This window comes from Lygodium microphyllum, chromosome 2 (assembly GCF_053477565.2).
Source record: "Lygodium microphyllum isolate KBCC chromosome 2, Lygodium_microphyllum_v1.1.10, whole genome shotgun sequence".
NCBI classification, from domain to species: Eukaryota; Viridiplantae; Streptophyta; class Polypodiopsida; order Schizaeales; family Lygodiaceae; genus Lygodium; species Lygodium microphyllum.
This window is the reverse complement of record NC_141136.1, coordinates 94,485,020-94,497,367: the sequence shown is the minus strand read 5'-3', so window position 1 is coordinate 94,497,367 and position 12,348 is coordinate 94,485,020.

Genomic DNA, 12,348 nt, shown 5'->3' with positions numbered 1-12,348 from the left:
AAAGTTATAGCAAAAATACGACATTGTTGTCAAGCTACCATAACTGTCCATGACTTCTATAACATGCTTTGCATTCACTCAAAATGGATAAAATGGCTACTCCTTAGCTAAAAAATCACTCAACAAGGCTCAAGGAAGCCTCGGAAAGCTCCTCAAAAGTGGGGAGCAAGCTAGAACAAGCCGGGAGAAGGGAAGACTTAATGCATACCGCAGAAGGAAGAAACAATGGCTGCCATGAAACCTTGGGCTAAAACTTTGAATCCGTGTTGAAGCAAAGGATGAAGAGGCTCCTCGAATGGTTGGATATGATATGAGTTGAAAGATAGAGCACGAGTGGAAGAACATAAGTGGAAGCAAGGGCTATGGAAGATGGAGCAAAAGAGTAAGAGAGAGAGACACCATATATAGGAACTCCAATAGTTAAAATGTGTGACCAACCTTCCCTTATTCAAATGTCACTAAAAGAATAAAGAATGATGTGATAGAGATGGGTGCTCGCTACTATAGTGTACAGTGTACGAGTATTGCTAGTGTAATGAATACATGAGTGGTTAAGCACATGTGCCTTTACCTCCAACAAGAACAACCCTCGAAGAGGTGCCATGCACCAAGACTGCACCTTTCATGCAAAAAGATAAGCAAGTTCAAATAGTTTGTCAAAGATCAAGGCAAGAAAGAAAGATCCACCAAAGAGGCCATGGAAAATAGCCCAAGTAATTGACTTGATGATACGGGTAAGGTGTCATAGTGAAATGACATGAAACCTAAGTCTTAAGTCACAAGGCAAAGGCAAGGAGGAAGGGAGGAGCTGCAGAAGGAGCAACCCAATGATATGCCTCCTTTAAGGTTTTGGCACAACATGGCATTGACCCCATTGTGCCTTAGCCCTAATAGCATGTCCACTTGGGACCACACATACGAAACTTGGCATGTAGAGCAATAAGAGCCAAGCCAAGTCAAAATAAGACTTTGAAGCCTCCACTCCCTCAAAGTAATTGAAGTGAGGGCAGATTGGAAAGAAAATAAATAAAAGGAAAAATTTCAAGTGGGCAGATATGGATGACCAACATGATAGGAAAATCTTATTAAGACCCCAAAGTTGTAGACTGGAAAAAATTGGCCAAATTGATAGAATGAGTAGTGTTAAGACCCAGATTGAGTCAATGAAAAAATCCTTAGATACTATTATCCCCATTTTGCGAAGATGATTGTGAATTCATCTTTGGGCTTCCCCATTTTGGGACTTTATAGATATGCTTAGGTGTTGAAGCCAAATGCACATATATGGAGGTGTACTAAAGCAATGCATCTTATATGTAATCTCCATACTTTGTGGTGAACCCTCACATATGTGGTGTCACAAGGGTGTAGTCCAAAGATATGCTTTAGGTCTTGTATCCTTTTATTGAACAATACAAGGATTCCTTATTGATACATTTTGTGTTTCTTTCCACTTGCAATTTTTAGGTTTCTAGAGGGGACATTGGTATTCCAACACTCTACTTATCTTCATAGCCTTCATGCTTTCTCCTCATAGGCTCCTCTAATTTTGTAGGCATTCTCTCTCCTCTTTGCCTAGAACGTTGAGAACTTCCTCGTGATGATTATAGTCACCAATTTGTGATACATTATCTTCCCCTCTCCCCTTTGCCTATCTTGCCATGGTTTCATAGTAATGTTTTTAGTCATCATCATCTACGAAATCTTATCTTTGTATATTATCTTAAAGATTTGCAATGATGATTTTGGCATTTTCCATTGCATTACTCATAGCATAATAGCATCAATGGTGCCCCTATAAGAAACCCTACATATTACATGCATTCAAGGGCTATTTAAAAGTCTCTCTACTTATGTCTTATGAGGTAATACAATGAAATCTCTTAATTAAGAAGCTTACATGTTTTTTTAAGTATGACAAAAATATCCTTTATGTTTTGGAGGTGTATCCAACAAGGTAGTAGCTTGTATCACACTAATATGCTCACTGCTATTGTGTCACCCCTGTAGCTCATTATCATGGCCCCCATCTTTATGATTTGGAGATCATGTTTTATGTAGGAAATTTGATAATAATATAGGTAGAATGACCATAGATTTCAAAATTAAGAGATTTGTTCTCCCTAGTGTTTAGAAAAAACATTTTTTGAAGCTAAAAGAACAATCTCTTATTTTGATGATTTGTAGGTTTTGTAGGAATTTTTGATTATACTATAGCTAAACTACCTTAATTTGAAAATCAAGAGACCCTATTGTCAAACTTTTCAAAGTATTTTCTCAAATTTCACAAATCGCATGACACTAAACCTTCGTTTTTCATGAACATTGGTCTTCACTCTAGCACGAATGCACATGTCATTAATTATTGCAATGTGATTTGACTACTTTAATTTCAAGGTTTTTCTTTATTTGGTTTTGCTTATAGTCATAGTGTGTTGAGGGGCCAATGATGGCATGTGACCTCAAGTTGCGTGATACTTGGGAAGGTGATCATGGTACTAGGAACTCATTCAAGAATTGAATAGTTGCACTTTTTATGAGCTTCCTTTCTATCCAATCCATGGTAATACCGATGGGGCTTCCATTAATTTGTGATTTTTGCAATAAATTTTTTGGCTATTAGACCTAATTGCAATTATTGATATATGGTTGAATGCTTCGAAGGATGAACACATTATTATGCTTCTATCTACAAAATTTAAATTGTATTTGATTTTGAAATCCTATTTTTTATTATTTTTATTACAAGATAGAGAGCCATCATTATTACTTTAATTTGTTATATAGTTCTCTAATTATTTTGATTACAAGCGCTAGATAGCTCTCATTACTATTTTACTGTGTTATATGGTTCTTTGATTCATGTGTGTGTGTAAAAGATAAACCATAAAAAATCTATTAATATTAGCTATGAATTCAGTATTGGAGTAGTCATAGATTACATGCTTATTAAATTATAATAGTTTTGTATTGGAGACACAAGTATTTTGTTTTCAACTTGGTTGATTGAACTTTCCCATATCACACACGCGCGTGCACATGCACACACACACACACGCACACACGCACGCACACATGCACAGAGAGAGAGAGAGAGAGAGAGAGAGAGAGAGAGAGAGAGAGAGAGAGAGAGAGAGAGAGAGAGAGAGAGAGAGAGAGAGAGAGAGAGAGAGAGAGAGAGAGAGAGAGAGAGAGAGAGAGAGAGAGAGAATATCAGGATCAAAGACCCAACTTGATGGGATTATAATGGGAATTTGACTCTCATTTGGGTCTTCATTTAGTGCGTAGAGTTGTAACAAAAATTACTTCTATTTTTCCACCTATATAATGTATTTGTGCTACTCACACTCTACTTTCCACCTCTCTTCCTAAAGCCCTCCAATTTACGGCTTTCAATTCAACATTTTGCCTCACTTTCTCTACCCTTCTTTGAGCCTCACTCAATGAAAGAACAAACATAATTAACTACTCTTGTTTCTTAACATAGGCAACTATAGCTTCCTAGAATTTGAAACTTGCAAGATGTTGAGTTAGAACCAATATGTTTGGCTAAAGATTTATGCCATTAATTTTAAGCATAGATTCTTAGAATTGCCTTTTAAATCCACACGTTTCTTTTACTTGCCTTGTTGCAATATTTTCTTTAGACATTGATTTCTTATAAACAAAATGGTTGTAGGTTCAGCCTTATAGTATTAAAGCACATTGCCATTGTTGCTTTAACTTTTTACAAAATACGTGCCCAATCAACCACATTCAATGCCTTACATGAGAAGATAATTATTTTCTATGATAGATGTTTGTACATAATGGCTCATTAGCTAGTGTAAACCTATCCACAATTTAAAAAGGCAAAAACTTCTACAAATCACTACTAATATTAGCAACAAAAGCATTTTATTGCAACTCTATTGTGAAATCACTTAAGTTTATAAAAGCAGCCCAATACTCTATTTTCTATGCTTGGTTTTTCTTAATCCTTGCAAATGCATTTGGTATTTTGGATTGTTTATTACACTTATGGTTGTAGCATGTTCTAGCATGTTGTTTGAAGAGGATCACCTTATTGGCCAAAAAGCCCCTTTGAAGGGGGTTGATACCAAAATGTCCTTATTCTTGGAGGTTGAAGCTTCAAAGCTTATGAAATTGTCTCTTTTGTCACCAAATCTTTCATCGAAGAAGACACATCCATTACCATATTAAGTGATGCACTTTCCTTGTCCATTTTGTGCAAAACCATTAAATACTTTGAGGATTCATCTAGTATGAATTATCATTTTTGTGTAATGGGAAAGGTTGTCAATAAGGATGGAATATCGAAAGATATCTAGCCTAATTAAAAATAAAAAATAAAAACCTAGATTTAGGTGAACCTCTATCTTTCAATACTACAGCACTAATGTCAACCCTAGTGTGCAAAGAAAGCAAAAAGAAAATTAAAAAGACGTAGGGCAAAGCGAAAAAAGGTGGCCCGTCAATTGAAGACATAGGAGGAAAAAAGGCCAAAAGCATAAGGACAACCTTAAAAGTTCAGGGCAAGCACAAAAGAGGAAAGGTGCATTTTAAATATAAAAGAGCACCTAGAAAGGGAATAGGAAAAGAGGACCTAGACTAAAATGGCCGGGCATGTAAAAAAGGGATGGGTGCCCAAAGGGGATTAGGAATTTGTATAAAAGGCAAAAAGTGAATGAAGAGTCTCATTCTTGTGTGTAGCCAAAACTAACTCTCCTCCTCTTCTTCTTCTTGTTCTTGCTTGCTTGAGCTTGTGCTTTTTTGAGAGAGGGAGTGTAAGGGAGTGAGTGTGTGAGGGTGAGGGATCATGGTGGAGAAGCTCTCCATCTTCTTTTTTTGTTTTCTTCTCCTCTCTTGTGTCTTGCATGCGGCAATGGAGCATGGAGCTTGGAACTTGAGGATTGAACTTGCTTGAGCTTCCACCTTAGATCATAGAGCTACCGAAGTGCTTGAGGGAGGAGGCAACTCAATCAAGCATGGAGGTAAGCTCACTATACTTGTAGGTGTGAGAGTGCATATACGGCTATGTGAGAGAGATAGCCATCGTACTTGGCTTGAAGCACTTAAAACAATAAGCGGTCCGTGGGTCTTGGCGATAGAGTGAGAAGCTCCCATATTTTGGTTCCATTTCCTGGACCAACGTATTCAAGCTTTGAGTGCTTGCATGCTCCAAATCGAGTATTGAAGTAGGGTTTCTTGTCCTGAATTGGTGCTTGAGATAGGTAGGAAGTGAGGGAGTTGAAGAGGTATTTGATGTCATTTGTAAGTAAGCTTTTTAGTTTTTTGGATTTAGGTTAGTAGGTTGGATTAATGTAAGTGGTTGCTTATGATTTGGATGTATTTAGGCAAGGAAAAATAAAAACAAATAGAGAAACATGTAGTAGGATTTTTGCTGCAATAATAGGCCCAAAATAGGGAAAAACCAAGGAAAATAGAGCTTTAAGGCATTAACATAGCAAAGGCAGAGAAGGGGGAAGCAACAGGGCAAGAGAGAAAGGGTTTAAGAAGCCAAGAGGGCAGAGAGAGCTCATTTGTGTGCATTTAGTTAAGAGAGAGCTTGAGAGAGAGAGAGAGAGATAGGGCTATAGGGCAAGAGCACAGATTTGTTCACCGATTCACATTCTCGCATCTTGAGCCCTACATGTATGCTCTAAGTATCATCTTATGCTTGTTGATCCTAGTCAAGACCCTAGGTGCAATGTTAGGATAGGCAGTAGGAGTATTTAAGTGTTTTTTCATGGTTTTGGACCCCTGGCTGTTGTTGCACTCGTAGATGGATTCCACAATTGTTCGAGTCCCACTACCAGTTAGATAGTTCGAGTCACAAGTCCACTTGGACAACGTCACTCAGATTCGGCCTCAAATATGGCAGAGTGCCCATTCATTAAGACCATTCAGACTTGGATGGTCCGAGTTAGGAAACTTGGACACAGACACTTAGACAGTCCATTCAAACTCGAACAGGACCACTCGGACTCGGACAGGTACTTGACTCCGATACTCCAACTCGGACATTGTTACTCGGATGGCGGGCTATGCAGAATCTAGATTTTGGAAAATCGGACCCACTGCATGGCATGCAAAGGCTAAGCCCAATCTAGGCATCACTCCCATAGGCCTCCAAATGTGTAGAATGGCTCATAGGGCAACCAGACTCACAAATCGCGATCTAATGGCCCAAAAAAAACAATGGCTTTGACCCTCAGCTCTATGTCTCGATAAAGACTGGATTCATTAACCAAATCTGCTACCGCTTAGACACACATCTGGGGTGCTGTAGAGACCAGAATGAACCAACTAGAGTGCTCGTTAAATGCATGAAAGAATCAGGAAAAGTATATGCTACAATGTGTCATTTCCATTGGATTCGCACATTGCATGAATTAAACACTTGACGTGCACATAAAAGCTGATAGCCTAATTTTGCAAGTGCACTTTCAGAAGCACACTGCTGGCATCTGAGTGGCCATAACATTAGGAATTATTTTAAACAACAAGGAATTCATATAATATAAGATAAGCTGAATGAACCCACTAGTAGGAGGAGACCCCCAGACATTGAATAGTGGCCAAGGATCCCAATCACCAAACACTGAGAGACTTGAATCGTCCACGCGCTCAGAGAGCAATAGTGTGACAAGCACAATTAGAGATATAGCTCTACTTGACTTTATCAATCAGATCGACACCCTAGTGGCTCAAGAAGTTGGCAAAATGTCAGGAACCAACACCAATTTGGAAAATGACAAGCTTGACTTGGGAGAATTTCTAGTTGACAACTAGTAACGGATGACCCAATATGACTTGCAAACCAAAATGGAGTGTCATGATAGACCACATGAGGACATGATAGCCAATCTAGAGGAAGAGAGAAGGTTGACAAGGAAAGTGTTGCTAAGCATAACTCCCTATCACCAAGAGCAACGAGCTCAAAAGCTGAGGCTTAGCACTTAGCGCTTGCCAACCAAAATAGGACAGTACCAAATGTTGAGAGGGAGAGAGCCTTAGAGGCTGATCTTATGCTAAAGTGAGCTTCTTACCAAGCGGCTCTTAGAACATGGCTGCAAAGCAGAGCGAAGCAACCCTGGCAACTTCATTGCTAGCAGGACTAGAAATCACCCCGAATTCTAGGAGCCAAACCAAGATACATGTGGTTGCCGAGCAACTTGACAAGTATTGACAATGACTCATATAGTTTTGTGGAGCAATTTGAGCAAGTATGCAAAGCTAATGGCCTCATAGACCTTGCTCAACATGCACAAGCTTTCAGACTATGCCTACTAGGAGACAAAGGACAGCGGATGTGGTACACTAGTCTGAACACAATGACTTCAATAACCTCAAGAGTCTCTTCATCAAGAGATTTTCTAAGGTGGGATACTCTGATACCCTCATCATCAGGTTGATGAATGCCAGTCAAAAGGACAAGGAGGATATCCAAGACTACATCACCCACGTTCGAAGTTTCTTTAAGAGAATTCCAGCCACAGAGTGACATAGTGAACAAGCGGCTTCCACTGTGTTCAAAAGTGGAATCCAAAGCAAAGAGCTTTACAAGGCCTTAGTAAGCAACTTAGCTCGACAAAGGGATGTGCTTGCTAGGGTCTTTGAAGAAGCCATATGAGTGGATAACTTACTCAAGGAGAGGAGCTCAAGACCCAGAACCTGAGATAGCAGTGCCTCTAGAATCTTAGAAAGAGTTACAACTGTTAGTGAAAAATCCAATCAGAGCACCAAGATGAGGGAAAGAATGTTGAGGAGTTGGTGGATGTGAAGATAGAGTTGGCTAGGCTTTAAGAGATGATGAGAAGGCCTGCATGACCTCACGTGCAAAGCATACATTGCAGAGGAAACAACCTTCTGGCCGAGTGCATGGATCCTAGAACCAGACCCTATGGTAATTGTGATAGGGTTGGCCATGGTGCAATGCATTGCCAATTATTGAGGTGATTTCCATACCCACAGCCATAGAATGAGCCTTACTACCTAGGGAATAGACCACCACATTTTTGAAGGGGAGCCCAACTAGCTCTCCTAGCACCTAATGATTCAATGCTAGCCATCCTTATAGGATGGACATCAACCCCATAGGAATACATAGACTATGTGGACCCATCGCGACCCATCCACCAAGCGATGCTTCGATACATTACGTAGAGGAGCTGAATGATAACAAAGCATACATAAATCCTTGCATCTCACATGATAAAGAGGACGATCCCATCTTGATGGATTTCAAACTAGTGCCGATGATGGCGCTGGGTACGGGAAGAGGTAGAGGTCTAGGATGATAGAACCAAGAACGCATTGCATGCTGGACTTGTAGCCACCCAGGACACATCTCATCATGATGCCACAAAAGGGAGCAAGCCAATCAAGAGAAGGCTGATCTAAGATGCCCTAAGTGTGGGATCACACACTTTTATACCGAGTGTTCTAGGCGACAACCTTCCACAAGTTCAACTATCGTGCCATCTATGCCATTGGGACTGTTTGGAGTTGAAACACTTGATGACAAAGACATGCCAATTCTGTTGAATATCATGACCCAAGCATAGGCAAAGTAGGTCAGTATTTCATTATTTGGACCTAGCAACCTCCTCGATACAACTTCAATAGGGAAGAAAAGCCGTAGAAGAAGGAAAAAGTGGGCTGAGATGAGGATTACTTGAGATAAATAGTGCCACTACGTTATCAAAGGGGAAGCAAGTCATGGATGCAAAAGTAGAGACATCTACTCCTAAGAAAATAGAAAAGAAAAGTACCAAGGTTGGAGAGTATCCTGATCCGAGGCACTAATTAGAAGTGGTTGATAAGGTCAAGGAGTGGGTGAGAGAAGCCATGCACACCTAAAGGATGCAAAACCCATTATTGAAGATGGGATCGATGAGCTCTCTAATGTGAGCACATCGGTCTCGCTTACTGAGTTCAAATCAAGAAACACATCCACACCCTACATAATGCTGCATAGATAGAGCCTAGGTGCCATAGGTGGGCAAACTGCTCGAGATCATTGGCAAAAGAGTATAGAGCCTAATGAAAAGTAGGCAGTTGGCAACTTGCTCACAACATTGATATCGACCCCCATGACGCTGCCTCTAGGAAAATTGCTTAGGTAGAACCTGATGCTATGACAAGGGTTGAAGTAGTGGGTAGAATGACATGATGAGCTTGGAGTGACTAACTTGTTTGACCATGATGTAGTAATGCACATACCAAGCTTAACCTTGAACTCAGTACCTAATTCTTTGTACGTAAATGCCTTTTTTGGGAAGGCACAAATATGCACACAGTCTTGCATGTCAATGCATTAGGAGATGCTACAAGGAAGGGAATTGTAGATATGGGAGCTCGAGTTAGTGTGCTTAGCCATGCAGTCCTGCGAGGCTTGGGGTAACCCACCCATGGATACTGCAAGGTTCAATGTCATGAAGGCTAATGGAATGAAGGTCAAATACCATTTGGAGTATTGAAGGACTAGCCCTTGAAGATAGAGGGAGTCCAGTTCTCAGTGAACTTAATGGTCATGAAGGGAGTGGTCTATGATGTCCTGCTAGGCTGAACCTGGATGAGAAATGCACGAGTGATAGAAGATTGGGGCAATAGTATCATATGTTAAAATGCATGGATCTAGAGCATGGCTATGGTGGATGGAACACAAAGACAATGTTCATGATGACATAGATTAGAGAGATTGAAGTGAATTAGGTTCCAAGATGGAAGCTTGGACTCATAAACACAATCTTGAGTATGACACTGACTATGATTGAAAAGATGAAGTACAATGATATTCCATCATTGAATGATAATAAGGTACAATTCTTTATAGGCTCATGATGGTTCCCTTTTTCTCCACTATGCTTATGGGATTCAGGCATCCTCTCTAGTAAACTGTATGAGTCTTGCCCTATTGCTTCATATAAAGAGGCTGTCACATGGGTGTGATTGCATAACTCTCAACACCCCTCCTCAATCACAACCATAAACAAAGCATTAAGTGTACAGAGGCTGTCATGAGTAGAACCTTGCTAAGTGTGGACATGCCACAAATAGGTGAAGGATCTAGAGGCTGTTGTAAGAAAAACAAAACATCTTGCCAAGTGTGCGTACATCCAAACATGGCAAACACTCGGGGATTGTTACAAGGCCTCTCTAAGTGTGTAGAGGCTATTACATATAGGCTACATGAAGAGTTTTACTAGATGTATGATAGGAAATTAATGGCAAGTACATACAATAAAAAGTTCTAGTGAAAAGTGGAGACACGGACTGATAGGTCCTTGTGGTTTTCTTCATCAGATGTGTCATGGTAGGCATAGTAGATCTTCTTTTCTTTGTCTTCTTCTTTGATGTAGTCCACTTTGATTTCTTTGATGCTCTTTTTGTTTTCATGGTCTTCTTTTTTATGGTCTTTTTGGTCTTCTTCTTCATTGACTTTACTTGCATTAATCTTCATGTCCCCCTCCAGCAAAGGTACCAACATCTTTGAGATTTGCATGATGATCAAGGAAACTAGTATGTCTTCAAAATCTTCAAATAAGATCATTTATTGAACTCTAGAACAAGTAAATCTATTCGTCCCTGCAAGTGGAACAACTAGTTCTTCCATGTAGTATAGATGAGCAACATGAGTCGTGTTACTCTTCATGAAAAGCATCCATTTAAAATTCTTCATGCTTGGCATTTCGTGATAGGAAATCAACTTCAAATGATTGAGAATAACCAGTAACCCAGATGATATTGAATGTGCTAAAAAGTGCAAGTGCCAAGAAGCACTAGATTAATATCAAGAGATACTAGTTTGATGTCAGGCTTGATGATGAGCTTGAATCCTTCAAATCTTCATAGATCTTCCCCTCCTTGCTAGTTTGATGGGAAAATCTTATTGGAAAATTAATAAATCAACTGATTAGAGTGGCAAGAACTTGGTTCAAGGACAGGAGTGAGAAAATGTAGTGTTTTATGAGCTTCAACCCAAATGGCTATGGCTTCCTGTTTAGGGTTTCAAGACAGGGGCCTGATTTTCCACTTATTGTAGCTCACAGAGATGACCATTTTGAAAACCCTTTGAGTGGGAGAGAGCTTAGGTATGGAGCTTCAATTGCCCTATGAAGTTGGCATGAATTGCACTGCATGCAGGGAGAGTAATCCATATGAACAGGCATAGGCACAAAACAGGCAGGGATGATGAATTTTTGCAATGCTGGCTTTCAGAGTGCTCAATGTTGATGTTTAAGGTGATAGGAAGTTGCATCCTAAGAAGAGGAGAAACTTTGCGGATGAAACCTTGCAAAGATATGGCTTTTAGAGTGAGATCCAAGAGCTCAAAGGAAGCAGGGTATATGCTCACTATGGCTGCCAAGAGGTAGAGAGTGTAGATGAGGTGAGAAATGGAATCATCAGCAGTTGGACACAGGGGCAAAGAGAAGCTGAGAGAAGAGTTTTTTGAGGTTAGCCATGCTCACCATGGCTTTGATACCATGTTGAAATGCATGGATCTAGAGCATGGCTATGGTGGATGGAACACAAAGACAATGTTTATGATGACATAGATTAGAGAGACCGACTTTTACTCAAGTGAATTAGGTTCTTAGATGGAAGCTTGGACTCATAAACAAAATCTTGAGTATGACACTGACTATGACTGAAAAGATAAAGTACAGTGATATTCCATCATTGAATGATAAGAAGGTACAAATCTTTATAGGTTCATGATGGTTCCCCTTTTCTCCACTGTGCTTATGGGATTTAGGCATATTGTATTTCAGGCATCCTCTCTAGTAAACTGTATGAGTCTTGCCCTATTACTTCATACAAAGAGGCTGTCACATGGGTGTGATTACATAACTCTCAACATCATATTCTTAGGCAACAGATCAAAGGCTGTAAGATTCAATATGAATACCTCGAAGACCTCTCCAGTGTCGACTAGATGCCATCTCCACTCTCTTGAAAGGAGATTCACACGTTAGGAATTATTACGAACCACTAACAAAGTATATCCCTTGCCCTAATAAGGATGAGCGAGATTGGATGCATGTGCTAGCCACAATTGACCTATTGTTCTCAGATGATAAAGAGGATTATAAGAGGCTGCAAAGAGAGCCAGTGAGTCCCAGAAAGCGACAACATCTCAATTGTTGCCAAAGGATAAGACCTCGCCATTAGTACCACTTTGCATGATGACCAAGAGCTCTAACAGACAACCAAAACTTGTCCCTTTCCGCATTCCGTCTAGTAAACTTGAAATCTATGGGACCTTTGAATACTTGACAAAAGGGCTAACAGGTAACCTACCAGCCAATCTAAAACCCCTTAAGGATCTCATGGATGAGC